The sequence below is a fragment of the Balaenoptera musculus genome, chromosome 7 (assembly GCF_009873245.2).
Source record: "Balaenoptera musculus isolate JJ_BM4_2016_0621 chromosome 7, mBalMus1.pri.v3, whole genome shotgun sequence".
Classification (NCBI taxonomy): Eukaryota; Metazoa; Chordata; class Mammalia; order Artiodactyla; family Balaenopteridae; genus Balaenoptera; species Balaenoptera musculus.
In genome coordinates, this window is record NC_045791.1 from 102,116,923 (window position 1) to 102,128,976 (window position 12,054).

Genomic DNA, 12,054 nt, shown 5'->3' on the forward strand with positions numbered 1-12,054 from the left:
AGTTCCCCAGGTTTAAAGTGAGATCTCTTCCAAATGGTAAAACATGGTAGAACGTCAGTCGTTTGGTATACATGTTTAGAGAACAGTTAAGCTTTGGAAATTGGAATGAGACATTTCAGAATAACAGCTGTTCGGTTGAACATAACAAACTTGTGTTTTTGTAGGTTGAAAGTACCAGGTATCAACAACATCATATAGTTTAATGTTATGGCCACTATTTGTTAATTACCAACTTTGTGAGGTGAAACTCATATAATTGATATCATTTAATGGCCACAACAACTTCCAGGCAGTATTTGTCACAAGAAAATTGGCTTTTAGGTGTCTACTTCGCCGAGATTATACAGCTGTTTAGTAAGTGGCAGGACTAGAAGTCTGCCTGACTTTAAGATTCATCCTCTCAGATTGTATTCCTCCCTTGAAGCTCTTAGTTCCAGCAGTTTTAATAAGAAGACTGTGCGTTTAAAAAAAAAACAAAAAACCTTTCACAAACATTTAATGGAACTCAAACTCAGAGTTCTTATCCCCAGTGATCTAATTTTGGTTTTTTTCTCTCCGTATTTGCTTTTTGCCCATATGAAATTTTGCATTGTGATCATAGCTGGTTAATTTTTAATATTGTACTTTTCCCAGATAATTTTCTTCCAGATTGGAACAACATTTATTATTTTTCCTGATTGTAAAAATAATATATGCTCACTGTAAAGAATCTGAAAATACAGAAAATTATTTTTTAAAAAACTATAATCCTGTGCAGGTATATTGTAAGTACTTCTGGATTTTGTTCCATGTATAAGTGAATATAAAGACTTCTTCCAGAATGGAATCATGCTATGCTTACTACTTTGTAACATTTTCCTCAATATATCATGGGTTTCTTTCAATTTCAAATATCTATTCTCTTACAGTGATGTTTCATCCCTATGATAAACATTTAGATTGTTTCCAATTTTTCAACATCAGAAATTTTACCTATACTTTTGCACACTTGGGGTTTGGCGTCGTGCTTCTTAGAAATGGAATTGCTGAGTGAAGAATGTACATCTTAAGAACTTGGGTATGTCTCAGATATTTTCTGTATTGCTATGTAGTCTCATGGTCATTTAACATTTTTCATAGTTTAATGTTAATTGAGTACCTTGCTGTATATAACCTTTCGTTTATGTTATTTCTTGGAATAAATTCTGAAAAAAAAATCACACTGATGGCTTATAAGGATTAGCATTTTATCCTCTCAACTAAATTACTGTTTAAAGGGATTATTTTAATATTTACAAATACGAAAAAGACATGTGGGCCATTCTTTCTTCAACCTCCAGTTGTCAGAGGGAATTCCTTTTAATGATTGCTAATTTAAGGCATATGAAATAATGCTTTATCTTTATTTATTGGTGGGGTTGATTTTACCATGGTTTACTAGTTGCATTTTCTCACTTATGAATTGTTCTAAAAGTTAACTTGGAAATATTAATTGGATCACCTAAATCTGTATTTTTATTTATTACATTCTATATTGTTTTGAAATTACAGAGGCACAATCAAGGACTTTTCTATTGTTAATAATGTCATTTAACTTTCAGGCTGAATAACGTCATCTGTAATGGAATTTGAAATCTAGAAATTTCCTTTTAGTTCCGTAATTTTTTCCCCCTTTAAACCAGTTAGAGAAGGATGAATGTATTCAGATACTCTAGTCGAACTGATCATTATTCAGGTTCAGAAGCTCATCTTTTCTCCCTACCCTGTATTTGTGACACATAGCAACCTAGAAATGGCTATTGGCCGGGGGGGGGGGGGGTATTAGTTTCACTCCGATGTGTCTGTATGTGGGTGTTTATTTTTATTTTGTGCTTGGAATTTGATGTGCTTCTTGAGTCTGGATCGCTCTTTTTACCAGTTCTGCAAGTTTCTTGACTGTTCTGTCTTCAAATGTTATCTCTGCAGTATGCTCTTCTTAAAAACCTTTAAGGTTTTTAAGAGAGAGAATTTTTGATGAGGGAACTAAATAAAATTTTGTGGAATCATAGAATTTCAAATATTGAAATGTTTATGGTTATAAATAACAATTCAGACTAAATTTCCATAAGGTTATCACCAAAGAATACTGTAAACTTACAGAATACAGTAGTTAACAATTTTAGAACCGTACAGTTCCTTTCAAGCCTTATTGTTCTTTCCAGTTACTAAATATATTTGGGTAGCTCCCTCAGAGAAGAGAGGAATTACCAAGCTTTCCAGATAAGATGTCCAGCATCCTAAACTGTGGGAATTTTAGATGAGAGGACCTTGCAAATCCTAGTGCGCCATGCAGAGACTTCCAATATTTTGAGTTTCCCCTATTCAGAAATAATACCTTTTAAAATGCAGAACAAATTTGACTTTTTAAGTAACGTTTGAGAATTTCTCATGTGAAAGAAATTATACTGAATGCTGCATGTCATTGTCATAGTAGCTTCCATCTAGTCGGTGTTAATTTGGTGCCACTTTGCTAAATGTTTTTTAAACATTATTTCCTGTAATTCACAACCTTATATGACTTCTATTTTACCAGACGAAACAGGCTAATATGGCAGTTTACTTGCTCAAGGAAAGTAGGTGGCAGAACTCTCCAAGCAGATGTTCAGAACCTCTCCACCACAGTGCCCCGGAAGAACTGATCGTCTAGATGGGGGAAGGCTGATGTATACAAACACGCAAGCCAAGGGCAGGGAAAAGGGCTCTGGAGAGTAGGAGGGATCTCAGTCCTGCCTAAGGCAGACATATAAAGGAGTAGCCGCCTTGAAAGAATAGTAGAATGTAAGACTGAGGGCTAAGGCTGAGCAGGAGAGAGAGGAATTTATGTTGTGGGAACTCTGTATCAATGGAGAAGCCGCAATTTGCAGCACTTTGGACGGATTTGTCCTCCCAGCATTTGAATAAAGGATGGGGTATGTGTGTGTAGGAGTACTTGTTGCAAACACTTCCGGGTTCCTAGGGCATGAAGAACATGGAAAGCAGTGTAAGAGTCAATAATAATAATTGTATTTAAAGTTAGTGTAAAATAGTATTAGTTTGGAATTCTCTAAAGCAGGGGTCCCCAACCCCCAGGCTGTGGACCAGAACCGGGCCCACAGCAGGAGGTGAGCGGCGGACAAGCAAGCAAAGCTTCACCTGCCGCTCCCCATCGCTCCCCATCGCTCACATTACCGCCTGAGCCATCCCCCCACCCCCGTCCGTGGAAAAAATGGCCTCCACGACACCCGTGTCTGGTGACAAAAAGGTTGGGGACTGCTGCTCTAAAGCATATATATTGCACCTATTGCATTAAAGATGATTATGGCCACTTGGTACTCAGTGTGTGATCTGAGGACCTACAGCCTGGACGTTGCCTGGGAGCTTGTTAGCCACGTAAATTCCCATCCCAGGATAGTAATCAGAATCTGCATTTTATGCAAGCTAGTCTGTATAGAATGGATAAACAACAAGGTCCTACTGTATAACATAGGGAACTATATTCACTATCTTGTGATAAACCATAATGGAAAAAGAATATAAAAAAATATAACAATCATTCTGTACAGAAATTAACAACATTGGAAATCAACTCTACGTCAATTAAAAAAAAACACCTCATTTAGAGAAAAAGATCTGCATTTTAATAAATCTTAGGTGACTTGTATGCATATTCAAGATCAAGAAGCACTGATTTAGGTACTATGTATTAGATAAATCATTTTTGTATTTAGCTTTTTAAATCTTTATAAGTGTCAGTTTATTACGCAAAAATTGCCCTAGAGAATTTTAAAAGGTAGGTTAAGAAAAACTCATCAAAAGATATTATGTAGAAGCACATTTGAATTAAGTTCCCTTTTAAGACTGTTCAGTCTTAAGTGTTTCTAGGAATTAAGAGTCAGCGCAGAGGCCATTTTATTTATTAAAAAGGATTAGTAAAGAAACATACCAGTATTGACCTCATAGCACATAAAGGCATTAGAAGGTTTGTGTGAAGAGGTGAATTCAAGGAGCACAGGTGTCACTGTCACCATGAAACCAGTCACTGGAAAAGGGGAGGCGGCTCTGCAGACAGAACAGAAGCACCAGGGACGCCCGAAGTATCTCTTGGTGGCAGTAGTTGAACCTTGCCGGTCCACCTTGGAGTGGTTGGCTCAGAGGACAAAGATACATGCGTGTCACATCCCCTGCTGGCCAAGGTATGGCCCAGGCGTGGGAAGCTGGCCAAAGAGGGCCAGTGTATGGTGATTTTAAAGAACTGGTGTTTAAAATTGTTTTTCTTACACCCTAACCATTTTGAAAGCAGTTACTTCACAGCTCATTCTCTTCCATTTTTACAAAAGTAAAGATATGTTTACTGAAGAAAACTTGTTCTTCCACTGAAGAAAACTTTTAAAGACAGCCCCCCCCCCAATTATCTCAGATCACCAATATCAAAATTTTGGTGTAGAATTTTTCCTAGCTATAATTCTCTTTGTATACAATTTATGCAAATAGTATATTGACTGCTTTTAAATTTTAACAATTGACAAGTGCCTTTTAAATGGCGTGTAAAGTCATTTTTAATGGCTGTAACTGATACATATCTCTTTTTGGACAGATCGTATATTTCTTTGCTAGTTCTATAGATTAGGAGTTTGTAAGCTTTTTCTTTAAATGACAGATAGTATTTATTTAAGACCTTGCAGGCCATGTGGTCTCTGTCCCAACTACTGGACACCACCTTGGTAGAACCAGAGCAGCCCTAAGGGATATGTAAATGAGCAGGCTCCGTTCTGTCCTAGTGAAACTGCAAAACCAGGCTTGCAGGCTGTAGGTTGTTTGCATTCTGTGTAATCATGAACCGTACTTGCAGCATCTTTGCACAATTGTAGTTCCATCAATTAATCCCTGGAATGGGTATGTCTGAGGCAAAGAGCATGCAAAACTTTAACTTGTCATGTTATAGTTCTCCAGTTTAGAGTTGCCACAAGTTTTCTAGTGTTTATTCCTCTGGAACATTGATAACACTGGTTATCTTTAAAAACCTGTCAACTTGATAAGCCAAAGATGTTATCTAATATTTCATTTTTTTCTTGGATTGTTAGTGAGGTTGATCATCTTTTCATGCTTTGTAAATTACTGTTTCATGAGATTTATCCCTCTATTCTAGTAGGCGCATCTTTTAAAAATTGTTTTGTTAGACCTTTTTGTATATTGATGTTAAGTAAAGTCACTTAGGTATTTTGCAAATATTTCGAAGTTTTATGTCACTTAGGTATTTTGCAAATATTTCGAAGTTTTATGTTTTTATAAAGTCAAATCTGTCGATATTTTCTATCATTTCTAATTCTGAATTCTTACTCAAATTCTTAACCAAACCAATGTTATATAAATAATCATATGTCATTAAATACTGTGAAAACAAGATTTTTAATATCTATGTAGTGTTCTGTAACATAGATATGCAATAATTTATTAAACATTACCCCATTTAGTTTGTTTCCTATTTGCATTACTACAAATAATTTTTAAAAAATTCTTATAAATCTGTGTGTATATATTAATGTTACTATTTGAAAGATATATTTCCAGGAGTAGGCTTTTTGGGATTGATCTTTTCAAAGTATTTCATATTGCTGAATTGCATTCCAAAGAGATTTTACCAAGTTTATACTCCCACCGATCCTTACTGATGTGGGACTTTTAGGAATTAGGCATTATTATAAGCAAAAGACCGTATCTCATTTTCTAAATTGTAGTTAAATTGCCAGAGAAGCTGACTTTTCCCCAAGTGTTATTTGCTTGTTCTGCTTCCTTTTTTTTTTTTTTTTTTTGATTGCCTGTTGATGTCCTTAGCCTGTTTCTTAATTGCTTAGTAAATGCAACATTTTTCCTGCTTGGAAACCATTCATCCTTCAAAGCTCATTCCAAATGTCACTTTATTACTGTCGGCAGTGTTTCTAATGCACCTTATGAATGCTTCTGCTTTAGCATGATATCTATAATTCATTTATTCACTTGCTTCCCCACTAGGCAGTGGACTCTTCCCTAGCAGTAGCTCTGTCTCAGTTACCTCTGGATAACTGTAACCACCACTGGGCTGGGCACGTGCTAAACATTCAATAAATGTTGCTTGGATCAACTTCTGGGAAAATAAGAGTTGGCACTGGTTGAGATAACAATCCTTTAGAAAGATACCTCTCCATACTTTTTGAAAATTTTGTTACCTTCATCAACATATATCAAGTATGGAGTATAAGCCAGGAACCAAGGTAGCTACTGGGAATTAACAGTAAATAACATATAGTGCCTGTCCTGAAAATTAGAGGGAAACTTGGAATTACAGTGTGATATAAATTACAGTGTAGTGGGGGTTATAGACACAAGTGCTCAATGAAATAAGAACTAGGATAAAGTCTAAGGTGCAATGGATACAGGTAGGAGATACACCTAACTCAAATTAGAGCCTTGAGAAAGGCTTTCTATAAAAATAAACATCCAGCTGAGACTTGAAGAGTGAGGAAGAGTTATCTAGTTTAGTGCCTAGAGAAATGCAGGCACTGATATCACTGAGTGCAAAAATCTGGGGCTATGGGAAACTCGAGGAGAATCTCAAAGTATAAGGAATACAGAGACTGGGGGCAGAATGGTGAGAGATCAGATTGAATAGACAGAAGCCAGGTCTTGAAGGGCTTCTTACTTATGCCATTTGAGGGGCTTTGACTTGTTTTAGGGTAGAAGTTGGTGACAAGAGTGATTAAGCATTAAGAGATTTAAGGAGATGAATGATATGATCAGACTTGCTTAGAAACATGGCTTAGTAAAAGTGACTTCCCTATGCTAAAAAAAGAAAAAAAATATGGCTTAGGCGGCAGTGTGAAGAATGATTTACTGAAGAGACGAAAGTGGAAGCAGGGAGACGAGGTTTTTAGTAGTTTATGTGACAAATGATGGTGACTTGAGCCAGCATAATAGGGAGATGGAGTACGTTTTAGGGTTTAAGAGAAAGAGAACAATCACACATGACTTCTGGCTCAGGTAGTTGGATGAATGGGAGTGGCATCTGTTGATTTAGAGACACAGTTGGATGAAAAGGTGTTGAGTTCAGTTTTAGATTTGTTCCTGAGGGTCCTATATGCAGACATAACCAATAGGTTATTACAGAGATTCAAGTGAAAGGTCTCACCTGGAGATATGCACTTGAGTCTGGATACTCATAGCATTTAGAAGTAAATTAAATGTATGAGAGAACTTCCATCTTTCAGTAATTCCTGTGTGACCAACCCTCGCACAAATAACTGAATTCTGGAAAAATGCTGAAAACAGTTATCTGAAGGCAGTGGAGAGCAACCAATAGCAGGTAGAAACTGCTGCCTACTGAGAGGAGCTGACAGTTGGAAGAAGGGAACACTGAATTTCCTGCTTTTATAGCTCTTGGCCTGAGCACAGGCTCTAGTTGACTTCATGTGGAGCAGCTCAAACTTATTTTTAAAAGTACTTAAACATCTGATTGAATTATGTACACACGAGGCTGACAACAAGCATCCCAACTCTGCCCTGTAGCATAAAAGCAGCCATAGATAATATGTAAACAATGCGTATAGCTATATTCCTATACAACTTTATTTATTAAAACAGGCTACATCCCAGATTTGACCAGCAGCTCATAGCTTGCCAACCCCTGAAATATATAAAGAAGTAGGGAAATTTGATCCATACTCAACGTTGACGACATGTCGACAGCAGGAGAACTGGCGGTTCTTTCAAATGTAGACTTGTGTTCAGTGATGAACTGTGGATGTCCCACTCATTATGGAGTTTCTACTTCCACAGATGTCAGCACACGCGGACTGGGCTCTTGGCCACTTCTCCCCTGGACCCTCAGTGCACACAGGGGGGAAATGTCTGTTCTTTCAGCCCACACTCCGCCCCCAAACTCCAGGCTCCTAACTTGACGTTCATTCATTCATTTAGCAAATACTGTTTATCCACAATGTGCCTACATTGTGCTACACACGGAAGTAGACGAAAAGTAAGACCCCGGTCTTCCTGGAACTTATTCTAGTGAGAGAGGGGCTTTCTGTCCACTTTTAGTTGGGCACACGATGCATTCTTTCTTGGCTTTGATCTTGGCTTCCATCCAGATGTGTTGTCCTTGGTTTAGTGCATCTCTAAGAAATCTTGGGGCCACCTCTCTCCCATCTGACTGGACCCTGAAAAGAATCTCCCTGTTCACCCCAGTGGGCAGCCCCTGCCTTATATCTTATCTGGACTCACTTGGGAGCCAGGAGGTGGGTAGCAGATACGATGCAGAAAAACTCAACCATTTTGGGTAATTAAGAATTATCCATAGACTAAAATACAGGTATTAACCCTACTTGAGATGATTGAGAAAAAAGTACCATCTTAAAATTTTGAAATTATTTCTGCTAAGATTCCAAGATAGGACAATATCTCAAGTATTAGAAGGTTGAAAATTATATGGGAGGAAGATGTTCTATCTTCTTAGAAAGGAATTGTCACATCCCTGATGAGGCATTTTAATGGTATGAAATATAGACACACATGACATTTGTCTTGGAATCTTGAGATAAGAAAGTGTTAACTGAATTTGAACAACAGTTTGTGGTTCAAATTAGATGAAGACAGTAATCAATTATTGATGGACATCTCGCAACCATTGATAATTTTTCTTATCACTGGAAAAAGTCATGTGGCCAGTCTACAAATGAAGAGATTAATAGTGACTTAATAGTATATAAAATAGAGAAATTATTTTTGTATAATAAAATTAAATTTATTTGGCACTTTTTTTCTTTTTTTAAACATCTTTATTGGAGTATAATTGCTTTACAATGTTGTGTTAGTTTCTGTTGTATAACAAAGTGAATCAGCTATACGTATACATATATCCCCATATCCCCTCCCTCTTGCGTCTCCCTCCCACCCTATTTGGCACATTTTTATTGCTGTCCAAGAGTTGGTAGAGCTTTTAGCACTTCTTATATTTTCCTTTTTTATTATAACTGGATAGAACTTAATTTTCTAAATATTCATAAAAAATTATTTAAATTGCAAGACAAAATATTATGCTCATATAATAATGAGTTTTAAACATGTATTTCAAACTCGGTGTAACATAAGTGTAATACATTCCTTTCTGTACTTTTAACTGTTTGGAGCAACTCTTAACTAAACAAAAAGACAAATGACCCAACTGAAAAATGCACAAAGGATCTGAGTAGACATTTTTCTATTCAAAAAAAATATACAAATGGCCAATAAGCACATAAAAAATGTTCAACATCATTAGTCATTAGCAATATACAAATCAAAACCACAGTGAGATATCACTTTACACCTATTGGGATGGCTATAATAAAAAAGACAGACAATAACGAGCGTTAACGAGGATGTAGTTGGAACCCTCATACGTTGCTGGTGTGAATTTGAAATGATGCAGTTGCTTTGGAAAACAGTTTGGCAGTTCCTCAAGAAGTTCAGCATAGAGTTACCATATGATTCAGCAATTCCACTTCTAGGTATATACCCAAGAGAAATAAAAACATATGTCTACACAAAAAGTTGTACACGAAATGTCCATTGCAGCGTTATTCATAATAGACAAAAAGTGGAAACAACCCAAATGTCCATCAACTGGTAAATGGATAAATAAAATATGGTATTACCATACAATGGAACAATTTTCAGCCATAGAAAGGAATGAAGTACTGATTCATTCTGTAACATGGATGAACCTTGAAAACATGCTGAGTGAAATAAGCCAGATACAAAAGACCACATATGTATGATTCCATTTATATGGAATGTTCAAAACAGGCAAATCCATTGAGACAGAAAGTAGAAGAGTGGTTTCCAGGGCTTGTGGGGATGGAGGAATAGCAAATGACTGGTAATGGGCACAGTGTTTCTTTCGGGGGTGATAAAAATGTTCTAAAATAGTGAATTTTGTGAATATCCTAAAAAACATTGATTTGTACACTTCTTAAAAAGTTTTTTAAATTAATTTTTTTGGCTGTGTTGGGTCTTCGTTGCTGCGCATGGGCTTTCTCTAGTTGTGGCAAGCGGGGGCTGCTCTTCGTTGCGGTGCGCAGGCTTCTCATTGCAGTGGCTTCTCTTGTGGAGCACGGGCTCTAGGCACGCAGGCTTTCAGTAGTTGTGGCTCGCGGGCTCTAGAGCGCAGGCTCAGTAGTTGTGGCGCACGGACTTGGTTGCGCCACGGCATGTGGGATCTTCGCAGACCAGGGCTCGAACCCATGTCCCCTGTATTGGCAGGTGGATTCTTAACCACTGCGCCACTAAGGAAGTCCTGAATTGTACACTTTAAAAAGGAAAAATGTACTAGGGTATGTGAATGATATCACAATTAAAAATGCAAAAATAAAACTGTATGCATGGGTAAGTCATTCAAATATTTAATCTCCCCTAACTGGACTATAGGGACTTCCTCTGTATCCCTAGCACCAAACCAGTGCTAGCAAGTAGTAGGCTCTCATTCTTCTTTTTTTTGGAGCAGTTCAACAAGTGAACTAAATACATATGTCATCCTAAATTGAATTCCTTTGACTCATTTCCCAGGGGTGATGAAATGGGTCCCTGTGACTCATTTCCCAATGATGATGTGGCTGGCGGTTCCACTGCTTCCCTTCCTGGAATGGCTTTTTTTTTTTTTTTTCTTTTTTTAAAAAATTTTTTAAATTAATTTATTTTTGGCTGTGTTGGGTCTTCGTTTCTGTGCGAGGGCTTTCTCTAGTTGCGGCGAGTGGGGGCCACTCTTCATCACGGTGTGCAGGCCACTCACTATCGTGGCCTCTCGTTGCGGAGCACAGGCTCCAGACGCGCAGGCTCAGTAGTTGTGGCTCACAGGCCCAGTTGCTCCGTGGCATGTGGGATCTTCCCAGACCAGGGCTCGAACCCGTGTTCCCTGCGTTGGTAGGCAGACTCTCAACCACTGCGCCACCAGGGAAGCCCCTGGAATGGCTTTTGCCATCAGCCACTTACCAAATATTATCCACTTGTTCAAGCGATGTGATAAGCAGTCTGGTCATAACTGATTGTTTCAGCACTTTATTGACGAGTATTCTCAGACTTCATATAAGATGCTCTGATAACATGGATGAAGACACCAGGTGGGTTGTGTCTGTGATGAAAGAATCTGACGACTTTTACTGGGTCACGTTTGGGTTGAGGTGGCATGGGACGCGAAAAGCTACAAGTGGCAGTGAGAAAAGCAAGGGATGGACTAGCTAAGGTACAAAGGGAAAATCGTCCTGTCCACGGCTTGGAAAGAACCTGATATCTGTATGTTTCTTTGCTGCTTTTAATGTGATAGAGCACTGACACAGCTCAAATCAAGAAAGAATTTAGCTGGCCTCAAATATTTCCTGATAAATTGATTGTCCTTATCCAGAGAGAATGAACAGTGCTGGTAGTTACTGCTAAAATATATGGAGGCATCTGGTCTCCCCTACCCCACCATTTGCCTTAGTTTATCAAGCAACCCACTGTTTCTGTGACCCTGCTGGTGTTGGCAGTGCAGTAACTGAGAACATGGGCTATAAAAACTCTCAAATCTGGATCAAAATTCCAGCTCCACACCTCAGAAAGCCTTGCACCTTTGGCAGCTTATTTAATTTCCCTGAACGTTAGTTTTTCCCTTTGTAAAATGTAGATCATGATATTGGTCTTTCAGGATTATCATCAGAATTAAGTTAGATTGATGTATGTATGCCCTCTGTAAGTGGTGACTATTATTATACCTTCATTATTATCATCGTGGGTTTTGTTTTCAAGTTTTTACTTGTTCAGAGTCTAAATTTCTTTTAGGTCTGGTCTAACTTTTAAGAATAAAATTTGGGTCTATATGCTTATATTAAATTACAATTCTAGCATCATCTGCTTAACCTCTCATCATATAAGTAAATTTGACTGAAATCATTTCACAATTACATAGTTGTATACATTAAGTTAAAAAAAATGAAACCATCAATCCAGATGAAATAAAAGTAACTTCTGCCCTCTTTAGATAAATCAGTAATTCCTTTTATGAGCATATATCTA